At 51.2% G+C, this 15,101-nt stretch overlaps 1 long non-coding RNA gene across 1 annotated transcript in view; it reads left to right on the forward strand.

Moving 5' to 3' along the window:
- The window catches only part of LOC147119523 (uncharacterized), a 62,223-nt gene extending 52,747 nt beyond the window's left edge, over positions 1–9,476 (forward strand). Inside the window, exon 3 of the long non-coding RNA XR_015077829.1 lies at positions 9,285–9,476. This is a non-coding gene — a long non-coding RNA (uncharacterized LOC147119523). The remainder of the gene's footprint in view (positions 1–9,284) is intronic.
- Positions 9,477–15,101: the final 5,625 nt, after the last annotated feature.

Consider the following 15,101-nt stretch of genomic DNA (forward strand, 5'->3'; position numbering starts at 1 on the left):
ACCTTGAATGGATGGACTGATCAGTGTATGGACACAGAACTGAAACCATTGCATAACCGTCGTACTGAATTGTATTGTGCGCAAGGTTGCATCAAATGGGGAAACAGAGTGGTGGTACCTACTTCTTTACGAGATAGAATTCTGGCTGACCTTCACACATAAGAACATAAGAAATAGGAGCAGGAGTGGGCCATTCGGCCCCTCGAGCCTGCTCTGCCATTCAATAAGATCATGGCTGATCTGATCTTGGCCTCAACTCCACTTCCCCGCCCTGCTCCCCATAACCCTTGACTCTCCTGTAGTTCAAATATCTGTCTATCTCCGCCTTGAATATATTCAGTGACTCCGCCTCCACAGCTCTCTGGGGTAGAGAATTCCAAAGATTCACGACCCTCTGAGAAGAAATTCCTCCTCATATTCATTTTAAATGGGGGACCCCTTATCCTGAAATTGTGCCCCCTAGTTCTAGATTCCCTGATGAGGGGAAACATCCTCCCTGCATCTACCCTGTCAAGCCCCCTCAGAAACTTATGGGGGCTAAATTCGGTTGATTTGTGCCTCCTGTTAGTGCCCTAAGAGGGCGCTAACGGGGCGCAAATCAACTAGCGCCTGGGCGCGGCACCGCTAACACCTCCCGCGAAATTCAGCGGGAGTTTAGCGGTGGCGCTAACAGTTAGCGCTGCATGGCGCCGCCGGCGATGATGTTATCGCCGTGCGCAGCGCCCTGCTCGTGCCCCGGCTGTAATATTGGGTGGTGACCCCCCCCCCAAACTTACCGCCGGAAGCTATGGCCGGGGCAGCACTAGTTAAAGGGGAGGTGGCGGGCGGCCATTTTTGTTGCTGGCCGCCTGCCACCACCTGCCCCCGTTGCTGTTCCAGGCCCCCGTGAAGCCCCCCTGTGGGGTGCCGGCTGCTGTCCGTGAGCCCGGCACCTCTCTTGAGTGCCGGGCTCATTTGCCAGCACTCCCGATCCCTGGTGGCCCAGCTGGGCACTGGGACACGCTGCGCCAGGCCCCTCCCCTTTAATAAGGGGAGGAAAGCCTGCAGTACGGTGGCGCGACACACTGCGGCACATAGCACCGCGATATTGGCTCGCAGCACCCCAAGAGGGACGCGGTGCGCTTCCAGTAGCACCCCTCCTCCCTCTCGGGGCGCTACCTGGGAAAATCGGCCGCAGGGGTGCTAACTTTTTCGGGGCGCCACCCAATTTTTACCCCTATATGTTTCAATAAGATCCCCTCTCATTCTTCTAAACTCCAATGAGTATAGGCCCAACCTTTCCTCATAAGACAACCCCTTCATCTCAGGAGTCAACCGAGTGAATCATCTCTGAACTGCCTCCAATACAAGTATATCCCTCCTTAAATGTAGAGGTCAAAACTGTACGCAGTACTCATAAGAACATAAGTAGGAGGAGCAGGAGTAGGCCATACGGCCCCTCGGGCCTGCTCCGTCATTCAATAGGATCATGGCTGATCCGAACCTAGACTCACGTCCACTTCCCTGCCCTCTCCCCATAACCCTTAATTCCCTTATCTGCTAGGAAACTGTCTATCTCCGTTTTAAATTTATTTTATGTCGCAGCTTCCACAGCTCTCTGAGGTAGCAAATTCCATAGATTTACTACCCTCTGAGTGAAGAAGTTTCTCATCTCAGTTTTGAAATGGCAGCCCCTTATTCTAAGATTATGCCCCCTAGTTCTAGTCTCACCCATCAGTGGAAACATCCTCCCCGCATCCACCCGATCAAGCCCCCTCACAATCTTATATGTTTCGATAAGATCGCCTCTCATTCTTCTGAATTCCAATGAGTAGAGGCCCAACTGACTCAACCTTTCCTCATAAGTCAACCCCCTCATCTCCGGAATCAACCGAGTGAATCTTCTCTGAACTACCTCGAGAGCAAGTATATCTTTTCTTAAATATGGAAACCAAAACTGCACGCAGTATTCCAGGTGTGGCCTCACCAGTACCCTGTATAACTGAAGCAAGACTTCCCTGCTTTTATACTCCATCCCCCTTGCAATAAAAGCCAAGATTCCATTGGCCTTCCTGATCACCTGCTGTACCTGCATACTAACCTTCTGTGTTTCATGCACCAGGACACCCAGATCCCTTTGTACTGTAGCACTTTGCAGTTTCTTTCCATTTAGATAACTTGCTCTTTGATTTTTTCTGCCAAAGTGCATAACCTCACACTTTCCAACATTATATTCCATCTGCCAAATCTCTGCCCACTCACTTAGCCTGTCTATGTCCTTTTGCAGGTTATTTATGTCCTCCTCACTCACTGCTTTCCCTCCCATCTTTGTATCGTCGGCAAACTTGGATACGTTGCACTTGGTCCCCTCCTCCAAATCGTTAATATAGATTGTAAAGAGTTGGGGTCCCAGCACTGACCCCTGCGGAACATCACTAGTTACTGATTGCCAACCCGAGAATGAACCATTTATCCCAACTCTCTGTTTTCTGTTAGATAGCCAATCTTCCACCCATGCCAGTATATTACCCCCAATCCCGTGATTTTTTATCTTGTGCAGTAATCTTCTGTGTGGCACCTTGTCAAATGCCTTTTGGAAGTCCAAATACACTTCCACTGGTTCCCCTTTATCCACCCTGTTTGCTACGTCCTCAAAGAATTCGAGCAAATTTGTCAAACATGACTTTCCCTTCATAAAACCATGCTGACTCTGTCCGATTAAATTATGCTTATCCAAATGTCCTGTTACTGCTTCCTTAATAATGGACTCCAACATTTTATCAACCACAGATGTTACGCTAACTGGTCTATAGTTTCCAGCCTTTTGTCTACCTCCCTTTTTAAATAAGGGTGTTACATTAGCAGTTTTCCAATCTGCTGGGACCTTTCCTGAATCCAGGGAGTTTTGGAAAATTACCACCAATGCATCCGCAATCCCTACCGCTACTTCTCTCAAGACCCTAGGATGTAAGCCATCAGGTCCAAGGGATTTATTTGACTTAAGTCCCATTATCTTACCGAGTACCATCTCCTTAGTGATTTTAATCATGTTTAGCTCCTCCCCCCCCATAGCCCCCTGTTTGTCCAGTGTTGGGATATTTTTAGTGTCCTCTACTGTAAAGACTGATGCAAAATATTTGTTCAGCGTATTTGCCATCTCCATGTTCCCCACTACTAATTTCCCGGTTTCGTCCTCTAAGAGACCAACATTCACTTTAGCCACCCTTTTTCTTTTTATATAACTGTAGAAACTCTTGCTATCTGTTTTTATATTTTTTGCTAGTTTACTTTCATAATCTATCTTCCCTTTCTTAATTAATATTTTAGTTATTCTTTGCTGGCTTTTAAATGCTTCCCAATCTTCTATCCTCCCACTGGATTTGGCTACTTTATATGCCCTTGTTTTCAGTCGGATACTATCCTTTATTACTTTACTTAGCCACGGATGGCTGTCTTTTCTTTTACACCCCTTTTTCCTCAGTGGAATATATTTTTCTTGAAAGTTGTGAAATATCTCCTTGCATGTACACCACTGCTCCTGTACCGTCTTACACCTTAATCTATTTTCCCAGTCCACTTTAGTCAACTCTGCTCTCATACCTTCATAGTCTCCTTTATTTAAGCTTAGTACGCTGGTTTGAGATCCAACTCTCTCACCCTTCAACTGAATTTGGAATTCAACCATGTACTCAAGGCGTGTACAGTTGTAGCAGGACATCCCTGCTTTTATACTCCATACCCCTTGCAATAAAGGCCAACATTCCATTTGCCTTCCTAATTACTTGCTGTACCCGATTTGGATACTGTTGAGGGGGATGACTTACCAGAGGAAGGCAGCAGCAGCCAACTTCCTGGCACCAGGGGTGCTTCTGCTGCTCAGGAAGGGAGGAAAAAGAGTGGGAGAGCAATAGTGGTAGGGGATTCTATCGTAAGGGGTACAGATAGGCATTTCTGTGGCCGTAGACGTGACTCCAGGATGGTTTGTTGCCTCCCTGGTGCCAGGGTCAAGGATGTCACTGAACGGCTGCAGGGCATTCTGAAGGGGGAGGGTGAACAGTCAGAGGTCGTGGTTCACATTGGGACCAATGACATGGGTAGGAAGAGGGATGAGGTCCTGCAGGAAGAATTTAGGGAGCTAGGTAGCAGATTAAAGAGCAGGACCTCAAAGGTTGTAATCTCTGGATTACTCCCGGTGCCACGTGCTAGTGAGTATAGGAATAGGAGGATAGAGCAGATGAATGCGTGGCTAAAGAGTTGGTGCAGGAGGGAGGGCTTTAGTTTCCTGGATCACTGGGCCTGCTTCTGGGAAAGGTGGGACTTGTACAAGTCGGACGGGTTGCACCTGAACCAGAGCGGGACAAATATCCTTGCGGGGAGGTTTGCCAGCACTGTTCGGGGGGGTTTAAACTAAAATGGCAGGGGGTTGGGAACCTGAGCAGGGAGACAGAGGAAAGGGAAACAGGGATAAAAGCAAAAGATAGGAAGGAGAAAAACAAAAGTGGCAGTCAGAGAAATCAACGGTTTAAATCAAACGTGGCCACAGTAAATAATAACTCTAATAGGTCTAAGAGCATTAAAAAAACAAGCCTGAAGGCTTTGTATCTTAATGCGAGGAGCATTTGTAATAAGGTGGACGAATTGGCTGCGCAAATAGAGGTAAACGAATATGATTTGGTTGGGATTACGGAAAAGTGGATCAAGGATGGCCAAGACTGGGAACTCAACATCCAGGGGTATTCGATATTCAGGAAAGATAGGCAAAAAGGAAAGGGAGGTGGGGTAGCATTACTGGTTAAAGAAGGGATTAATACAATTGTAATGAAGGATATTAGCTCTGATGATGTGGAATCTGTATGGGTAGAATTGAGAAATACTAAGGGAAAAAAAACATTAGTGGGAGTGGTATATAGACCTCCCAACAGTAAGGCGGAGGTTGGGGATGGCATTAAAAGGGAAATTAAAGAAGCGTGCAATAAGGGCACAGCAGTCATCATGGGTGACTTTAATCTACATATAGATTGGGCCAACCAAATCAGTAACAATACTGTGGAGGAGGAATTCCTGGAGTGTTTACGGGATGGTTTCCTGGACCAATATGTCGAGGAACCAACCAGAGATCAGGCCATCTTAGACTGGGTATTATGTAACGACAAAGGATTAATTAGCAATTTTGTTGTACGAGGCCCCTTGGGTCTGAGCGATCATAATATGATCGAATTCTTCATTAAGATGGAGAATGAAGTAGTTGACTCAGAAACTAGGGTCCTCAATTTAAATAAAGGAAACTACGATGGTCTGAGGAGCGAGTTGGGTAGGATTGATTGGGGAATGTCACTCAAAGGGTTGACGGTGGATAGGCAATGGCAAACATTCAAAGACCGAATGGATGAGCTACAGAATTTGTTCATCCCAGTTTGGCATAAAAATAAAACAAAAAAGGTGACTCAACCGTGGCTAACAAGGGAAATTAGGGATAGCATAAGATCCAAGGAGACGACATATAAATTGGCCAGAAAAAGCAATAATCCTGAGGATTGGGAGCAGTTTAGGATTCAACAAAGGAGGACAAAGGGATTAATTAAGAAAGGGAAAATAGAATATGAGAGTAAGCTATCAGGGAACATAAAAACTGACTGTAAAAGCTTTTATAGATATGTGAAGAGAAAAAGATTGGTGAAGTCGAGCGTAGGTCCCTTACAGTCAGAATCAGGGGAATTTATAATGGGAAACAAAGAAATGGCAGACCAACTAAATTCATACTTTGGTTCTGTCTTCACAAAGGAGGACACAAATAACCTCCCAGAGATGCCGGGGAACATAGGGCCTGATGAAAGGGTGGAACTGAAAGAAATCAGTATTTGTAGGGAAATGGTGTTAGGAAAATTGATGGGACTAAAGGCCGATAAATCCCCAGGGCCTGATAATCTACATCCCAGGGTACTTAAGGAAGTGGCCCTGGAAATAGTAGATGCATTGCTGGTCATCTTCCAGAACTCGATAGACTCTGGAACAGTACCCATGGATTGGAGGGTAGCTAATGTTACCCCACTATGCAAAAAAGGTGGTCGAGAAAAAGCGGGGAATTATAGACCGGTAAGCCTGACATCGGTAGTGGGGAAAATGCTAGAATCTATTATAAAAGATGTAATAGCAGAGCACTTGGTAAGCAGTGACAGGATCGGACAAAGTCAACATGGATTTACAAAAGGTAAATCATGCTTGACTAATCTACTGGAATTTTTTGAGGATGTAACTGGTAAAATAGATAAGGGAGAACCAGTGGATGTGGTGTATTTGGACTTTCAGAAGGCTTTCGATAAGGTCCCACATAAGAGATTAGCGTGCAAAATTAAGGCACATGGGATTGGGGGCAAGGTATTGACTTGGATAGAGAACTGGTTGGCGGACAGAAAGCAAAGAGTTGGAATAAACGGGTCGTTTTCCGAGTGGCAGGCAGTGACTAGTGGGGTACCGCAAGGATCGGTCCTAGGACCCCAGCTGTTCACAATATATATTAATGATCTGGACGAGGGAATTGGATGTAATATCTCCAAATTTGCAGACGACACAAAGCTGGGTGAGAGGGTAAGCTGTGAGGAGGATGTCGTGAAACTCCAGTACGATTTGGACAGATTGGGTGATTGGGCAGAAACATGGCAAATGCACTATAATGTGGATAAATGTGAGGTTATCCACTTTGGTGGCAAAAACAGGAAGGCAGATTATTATATGAATGGCAATAGATTGGGAGAAGGGGAAGTGCAAAGAGACCTGGGTGTTCTTGTGCACCAGTCGCTGAAGGTAAGTATGCAGGTGCAGCAGGCGGTTAAGAAGGCAAATGGTATGTTGGCCTTCATAGCAAGAGGGTTCGAGTACAGGAACAAGGATGTCTTGCTACAGTTGTACAGGGCCTTGGTGAGAACGCACCTTGAGTACTGTGTGCAGTTTTGGTTGCCTTACCTGAGGAAGGATGTTCTTGCCACGGAAGGAGTGCAGCGAAGATTCACCAGGCTGATGCCTGGGATGGCAGGAATGACGTATGAGGAGAGATTGTGTCGATTGGGCTTATACTCACTGGAGTTTAGAAGATTGAGAAGGGATCTCATCGAAACTTATAAAATTCTGTCAGGCCTGGACAGACTAGATGCAGGAAGGATGTTTATGATGGCCGGGGAGTCCAGAACCAGGGGTCATAGTCTAAGAATAAGGGGTAAGACATTTACGACAGAGATGAGGAGGAATTTCTTCACCCAGAGAGTGGTGAACCTGTGGAATTCTCTACCACAGAGGGCGGTGGAGGCCAGTTCATTAAATATATTCAAAAAAGAGTTGGATATATTTCTTAAGGCTAAAGGGATCAAGGGATATGGGGAGAAGGCAGGGACCGGGTACTGAATTTGGATGATCAGCCATGATCTCATTGAATGGCGGAGCAGGCTCGAAGGGCCGAATGGCCTACTCCTGCTCCTATCTTCTATGTTTCTATGCTAACTTTTTGTGTTTCATGTACGAGGACCCCCAGATCCCTCTGTACCACAGCATTTTGTAGTCTCTCTTGTTTGAAATGCCAGGTTCAAACAAGTCTGCGATAGAAACAGGATCACCTTGGAGTTGGGAACCAAAATAAAACAGCCCGAAAATTGGTTTTATGCATCGCTCCACTTCACCTGACGAAGGAGCAGCGCTCCGAAAGCTTGTGATTTCATATAAAGCTGTTGGACTATAACCTGGTGTTGTGTGATTTCTTACATGCTGTCAGGAGATCAGGAAGGCTCCACAAACCTGTTATTAAACTGGATTTGTAGTTCATTTAGAAGAAAAAAAGCCAGGAGTTTTTGTTATGTGGTACATGTAATGCTGGGAAAGGTGGGGCCATAGTTTTGTAGTATTTGAGAGGGGAATACATAGATTTTTTTAAGGGGAAAGCAGTGTACGTATTATCACATGGTTTATCACATGGTTTGGTATGAGCATGCTCAGTTCGCTCTGGCCTCAAAGCAAGCACATGGACTTAGCAACTCATACAAAAAGAGAATACTGCAGATGCTGGAAATCCGAAATAAAAACAGAAAATGCTGGAGGTACTCAGCAGGTCAGGCAGCATCTGTGAAGAGAGAAACAGAGTTAACGTTTCAGGTCGATGACCTTTCGTCAGAACTGGAAAAAAGCAGGAAATGGAACAGATTTTTAAGCAAGTTTAGGGGCTGGGAAAGGGGGGAGGGGATGAAAGAACAAAAGGGAAGGTCTGTGATAGGATAGAAGGCAGGAGAGGTTAAGAGACATTGAGAGATATTCAAGGCGAGAGGAGGTGGTAGTGGGGCAGGTTAAGGAACAAAGGATGGCTCTAGATGAAGTGTGAATTGCGCTGGCAGAACGAAGGACAGCTGCCATGTGGGAGAGAAGAAAAGACACAAACTAAAGGTGTGGATAAAAAAATATATATACGATAGGGACCGAGGTTATGATTTGAAATTGTTGAATTCTATGTTGAGTCCGGAAGGCTGTAAAGTGCCTAATCGAAAGATGAGGTGCTGTTCCTCGAGCTTACACTGAGCTTCCGTGGAACAATGCCAGAGGTCGAGGATGGTGAGGTCTGAGTGGAAGTGGAGCGGAGAATTAAAGTGACAGGCGACCAGAAGCTCGGGGGTCCCCCTTATAGACAGAACGGAGGTGTTCCGCAAAGCGGTCACCCAATCTGTGTTTGGTCGCCCCAATGTAGAGGAGACCGCACCGTGAGCAGCGAATACAGTATACTAGATTGCAAGAAGTACAAGTAAATCGCTGTTTCACCTGGAAGGGGTGTTTGGGGCCCTGGACAGTGGGAAGGGCGGAGGTATGAGGGCAACTCATCGTATCGGTCCTTCACTTGTTCTACCCATGTGTATTACAGAGCTCGATAGGGTAGACGTAGAGAAGGTGTTTCCGCTTGTGGGGGACACCAAAACTAGGGGCCATAAGTATACGATAGTCACTAATAAATCCAATAGTGAATTCAGGAGAAACTTCTTTACCCAGAGAGTGGTGAGTATGTGGAACTTGCTATCACAGGGAGCGATTGAGGCGAAGAGCGTAGATTCCTTTAAGGGGAAGCTGGATAAGTACAGAAGGGAGAAAGAAATAGAAGGAGATGTTGACAGGGTGAGATGAAGAAGGGTGGGAGGTTCGTGTGGAACATAAACACCGGCACGGACCTGTTGGGCCGAATGGCCTGTTTCTGCACTGTGAATTCAGTATGGAGAAGGGAGGGCAAGAAAAATGGAGCAAAGCGATGTGGTAACTCTGGAACGTTATTTTTTTTGTGGCAGATCGCACCCACTGCGGAACCTTCCCCACTTCCTGCTGATACTGTCAGCTTCCTGTTGCATCTTTACTTCCCGACTCAACTGGCTCAGACCGGCATCCGGAGCTGACTGTCGTTCGACCTTGGGAGTGTCGCAGAGGTCACCGGCCGATAGCAGGTCACCACACCCACCCCCCGGGGGGTCCCAGCCAGAATTGGTGAGTCCTTCGCCTCGATATCAACCCGTGCCCTCCACCACCAGAATGATGGGCGGGAGAGGGTCGGTTTGGGGGGGGGGGGGGCGTGCGGGATAAAGACTTGAATACGAGGAATGCGGCCCCCCCCAAATGCACCATACGCGCTCCCACCGCCTTTTTAATGGCGGGTATTGGGGACACCGAGTTTCCCACTGTGGAGAGACGGGAGATTTCATTAACATCTTTGAATCCAGCTTCCACAGTGCAACCGGGAGCCCAGTTTAAAATTCCAGGAGGGGGGGGGGGGGGGGGGGGCGGGGTGCCGGGAAAACCGGTAGTGAAAGGGAATCGTGAGATGCCGGGTCCACAAGGTGAGAGTGTCTTTCCTGGCGCTCCTTGCGAGCCAGGGGGAGCAGGAGTGCTTCCCCACCCCACCACCCATGGGCCCTAAAGGAAGCCTTTGGCCTCTCCCTGCTGATTGCGGCCTCTCTTGTCTTCCCACCAACACTGCTCCAGTTTTCCCGCCACCCTGCCATTGCAGAACTCCCTGCCTCTCCAGCCCACCATAGCCTCTCTTGCTCCCTCAGTCCCAATTACTGCTCTCTTACCCGGTCTGGCTTATATGTGACGCCAGACCCGCAGCAATGTGGTTGACTCTTAACTGCCCTCCGAAATGGCCTAGCGAGCCGCTCAGTTGTAACAAACCGCTATGACAAAGTCAGCACTGTGGGAGTACCTTCACCACAAGGACTGCAACAGTTCAAGTAGGCGGCTCACCACCACATTCTCAAAGGCAGTTAGGTATGGGCAATAAATGCTGGCCTAGCCAGCGACGCCCACATCCCCTGAATGAATTTTTTAAATAAAGTCCCAATGGCCCCTCTCTCTCCCTCAGTCCCAATGGCCCCTCTCCCTCCCTGCTCTTGTTCTTCCCCCATGGACTGTGATGCCAGGAATGTTGCTCCAGGAATGTGACACCAGGAATGTGATGCAAAGAATGTGACGCCGGTAGTATGATGTTGGGAGTGTGATGTCGGGAATGTGATGCTGGGAACGTGACGCTAAGAATGTAATGCCAGGAATGTGATGTTGGGAGCGTGATGTTGGGAATGTGATCTAGGGAACGTGAGGCTGGGAATGTAATGCAGGAAATGTGATGCCGTGAGTTTGCTGCTGGGGATGTGATGTTGTGAATGTGAAGTTGTGAATGTGAAGCTGGGAATGTGAAGCCAGGAATGTGATGTTGGGAATATGAAGCTGGGAATGTGATTCTGTGACCCCACCTTGAGGACTGGGCCCAGCTCCAGTCACCCAGTCAGAAATGTCACTCTCTCAAGAACCGCTCCCACCGCGAACCATAGCTTGAAAGCCTACATTTCCTGAGATATGATTGGTGGTTACCAGAGAAACAACCAATGAAACCTCCCCCCCCACCATGACATAGTGTGGGGGAGGGGTGACTCCTTTATGACACGTGTGTGACAGGAAGTGAGGCTTAAAAGGCACTGTGATATCACCCCCCCCCCCCAGGTTCTGAGAGGAAGTGATTCAGCTACAGCCAACCAGCAAGGAGAAGGGTGAGGGGGGCCCGGGTGTCTAATACAGTGCCAACCTGCCCCTTGGTGTCTGCTCCTCGGTTGCACGGACGAGGCATCCATTAACGACCCACGAGCGATGAGTATGTAAGGCGTGCGAGGGATGCGGCTGACTTACTTCCCAACAGCGATAGCGGGTGCTCGAGGGCATTGCCCGTTTCTCCATGCGCAAAAGCAAACGGATTGTTCGACCATTTTCCGGCGGTTCCCCGTGACCTAATTGTTGACGGGCTCAGGAAAGCTCTTCCTCTCCGACTCCCCACCTCAACCCCCTCCTGGACCTCAAAATCTATGGAGCTCATCCCCCCCACCCCCATCGCAATGTGCCCCTGAACCATCCTCTCTCCTCAATTCCAATTCCCCAACCCGTCACACTCACTCTTCCCCCTCCCAGCATCCACTGTTGAAATCGAGACTCCTCACACCATCTCCTCCCCTCCCTCAGTTGCCCCTAATCAGCACTGTGGATTCCTCCCCTCCCTCAGCACTGTGGGATTCCTCCCCTCCCTCAGCACTGTGGGATTCCTCCCCTCCCTTCAGCACTGTGGGATTCCTCCCTCCCTCAGCACTGTGGGATTCCTCCCCTCCCTCAGTCTCCCCTCCCTCAGCACTGTGGGACTCCTCCCCTCCTCAGTCTCCCCTCCTTCAGCACTGTGGGACTCCTCCCCTCCCTCAGTCTCCCCTCCCTCAGCACTGTGGGACTCCTCCCCTCCCTCAGTCTCCCCTCCCTCAGCACTGTGGGACTCCTCCCCCTCCCTCAGTCTCCCCTCCCTCAGCACTGTGGGACTCTCCCCTCCCTCAGTCTCCCCTCCCTCAGCACTGTGGGACTCCTCCCCTCCCTCAGCATTGTGAGACTCCTCCCATCCCTCAGCACTGTGAGATTCCTCCCCTCCCTCAGCACTGTGGGATTCCTCCCTCCCTCAGCACTGTGGGATTCCTCCCCTCCCTCAGCACTGTGGGACTCCTCCCCTCCCTCAGCATTGTGAGACTCCTCCCCTCCCTCAGCACTGTGAGACTCCTCCCCTCCCTCAGCACTGTGGGATTCCTCCCCTCCCTCAGCACTGTGGGATTCCTCCCCTCCCTCAGCACTGTGGGATTCCTCCCTCCCTCAGCACTGTGGGATTCCTCCCCTCCCTCAGCACTGTGGGATTCCTCCCCCTCCCTCAGCACTGTGGGACTCCTCCCCTCCCTCAGCATTGTGAGACTCCTCCCCTCCCTCAGCACTGTGAGACTCCTCCCCTCCCTCAGCACTGTGGGATTCCTCCCCTCCCTCAGCACTGTGGGATTCCTCCCCTCCCTCAGCACTGTGGATTCCTCCCCTCCCTCAGCACTGTGGGATTCCTCCCCTCCCTCAGCACTGTGGGATTCCTCCCCTCCCTCAGCACTGTGGGATTCCTCCCCTCCCTCAGCACTGTGGGATTCCTCCCCTCCCTCAGCACTGTGGGATTCCTCCCCTCCCTCAGCACTGTGGGATTCCTCCCCTCCCTCGGCACTGTGGGATTCCTCCCCTCCCTCAGCACTGTGGGATTCCTCCCCTCCCTCAGCACTGTGGGATTCCTCCCCTCCCTCAGCACTGTGGGATTCCTCCCCTCCCTCAGCATTGTGAGACTCCTCCCCTCCCTCAGCACTGTGGGATTCCTCCCCTCCCTCAGCATTGTGAGACTCCTCCCCTCCCTCAGCACTGTGGGATTCCTCCCCTCCCTCAGCACTGTGGGATTCCTCCCCTCCCTCAGCATTGTGAGACTCCTCCCCTCCCTCAGCACTGTGGGATTCCTCCCCTCCCTCAGCATTGTGAGACTCCTCCCCTCCCTCAGCACTGTGGGATTCCTCCCCTCCCTCAGCATTGTGAGACCCTCCTCCCCTCCCTCAGCACTGTGAGACGCCTCCCCTCCCTCAGCACTGTGGGACTCCTCCCCTCCCTCAGTCTCCCTTCCTCAACGCTGTGGGACTCCTCCCTCCCTCAGCCTCCCCTCCCTCAGCACTGCGGGACTCCTCCCTCCCTGAGCCTCCCCTCCCTCAGCACTGTGGGACTCCTGCCCCACCCTCAGCACTGTGGGACTCCTCCCCACCCTCAGCACTGTGGGACTCCTCCCCACCCTCAGTCTCCCCTCCCTCAGCACTGTGGGACTCCTCCCCTCCCTCAGCACTGTGGGACTCCTCCCCTCCCTCAGTCCGCCCCTCCCTCCTACAAAGGACAGGCTTTAAGACCCAGGCTTGGCATCAATAACTTCTTGATGGACCTCATCTTCTCCCCCCAGCCCATAAAATGCTCTCCTGATGCCTCAAATCCTTCATTTCAAATCCTCCTTATCTCTGTAACCTCCTCCAGCCCCGAGATCTCTGCACTGCTCCAACTCGGGCCTCTGTCACATCGCCGACTTTAATCGCTCCATCATTGGTGGCCGTGCCTTCAGCTGCCTGGGCCCTAAGCTCTGGGAATTCCCTGTCTAAACCTCTCCGCCACTCTTCCTCCTTTAAGACGTTCCTTAAAACCTACCTCTTTGACCAAGCTTATGGTCACCTGCCCAAATATCTCACGTGGCTTGGTGTCAAATTTGTGAAGCATCTGGAAAGCTTTCCTACGTTAAAGGTGTTACATAAATGTTGTTGTTGAGCCCCACAAAGAGCAGAAAGTGTCCAGATTCCATCCTCTTAAACCTGAACCCGTGGTGGGGGAGTGAGGAAGAGAGGAGGTGGGGGAGTGAGGAGGAGAGGAGGAAGGGGAGTGAGGAAGGAGAGGAGGCGGGGAGTGAGGAAGGAGAGGAGGGGGGGAGTGAGAAGGGAGGAGGTGGGGGAGTGAGGAAGGAGAGGAGGTGGGGGAGTGAGGAAGGAGAGGAGGTGGGGGAGTGAGGAAGGAGAGGAGGGGGGGAGTGAGGAAGGAGAGGAGGTGGGGAGTGAGGAAGGAGAGGAGGTGGGGGAGTGAGGAAGGAGAGGAGGTGGGGGAGTGAGGAAGGAGAGGAGGTGGGGGAGTGAGGAAGGAGAGGAGGTGGGGGGTGCGGAGGAGAGGAGGGGGGGAGTGAGGAAGGAGAGCAGGAAGGGGAGTGAGGAAGGAGAGGAGGTGGGGGAGGTGAGGAAGGAGAGGAGGTGGGGGAGTGAGGAAGGGGAGTGCGGAAGGAGAGGAGGTGGGGGAGTGAGGAAGGAGAGGAAGTGGGGGAAGTGGAGGAAGAGGAGGAGGGAGTGAGGAAAGAGAGGAGGTGGGGGATGAGGAAGGAGAGGAGGCGAGGAGTGAGGAGGGAGTGCGTGAGGAGTGGAGGTGGGGGAGGGGAGAGGTGAGGAGAAGGGGAGTGAGGAAGGGGAGGTGGGGAGTGAGGAAGGAGAGGAGGTGGGGAGTGAGGAAGAGAGGAGGGAGTGAGGAAGGGAGAGGGGGGGAGTGAGGGGAGAGGAGGAGGAGAGGTGGGGGAGTGAGGAAGGAGAGGAGGTGGGGGAGTGAGGAAGGAGAGAGGAGAGGGAGAGGAGGTGGAGGAGTGAGGAGGAGGCGGGGTGGAGTGAGGAAGGGGAGTGAGGAAGGAGAGGAGGAGGGGAGTGAGGAAGAGAGTGAGGTGGGGGGAGTGAGGAAGGAGAGGAGGCGGGGAAGTGAGGAAGGAGAGGAGGGGGGAGTGAGGAAGGGGAGTGCGGAAGGAGAGGAGGTGGGGGAGTGAGGAAGGAGAGGAGGTGGGGGGAGTGAGGAAGGAGAGGAGTGGAGGGGGAGTGAGGAAGGAGAGGAGGAGGGGAGGTGAGGAAGGAGAGGAGGTGGGGAATGAGGAAGGAGAGGAGGAGGTGGGGGAGTGAGGAGTAGGAGAGGTGGAGGTGGGGGAGTGAGGAAGGAGTGGAGAGGTGGGGAGTGAGGAAGGAGAGGGATGTGAGGAGGAGAGGTGGGGGAGTGAGAAGGAGAGGTGGGGGAGTGAGGAAGGAGAGGAGTGGGGAGGAGGAAGAGAGGAGTGGGGGAGTGGAGGATGGAGAGGTGGGGGAGAGTAGGAAGGCGTGGATGGTGGGGGAGTGAGGAAGGAGAGGAGGGGAGTGGGAAGGAGAGGAGGTGGGGGAGTGGGAAGGAGAGGAGGGTGGGGGAGTGAG

Source organism: Somniosus microcephalus, chromosome 4, assembly GCF_052327205.1.
Source record: "Somniosus microcephalus isolate GS21.2 chromosome 4, FLI_Smic_1.0, whole genome shotgun sequence".
Taxonomy (NCBI): domain Eukaryota; kingdom Metazoa; phylum Chordata; class Chondrichthyes; order Squaliformes; family Somniosidae; genus Somniosus; species Somniosus microcephalus.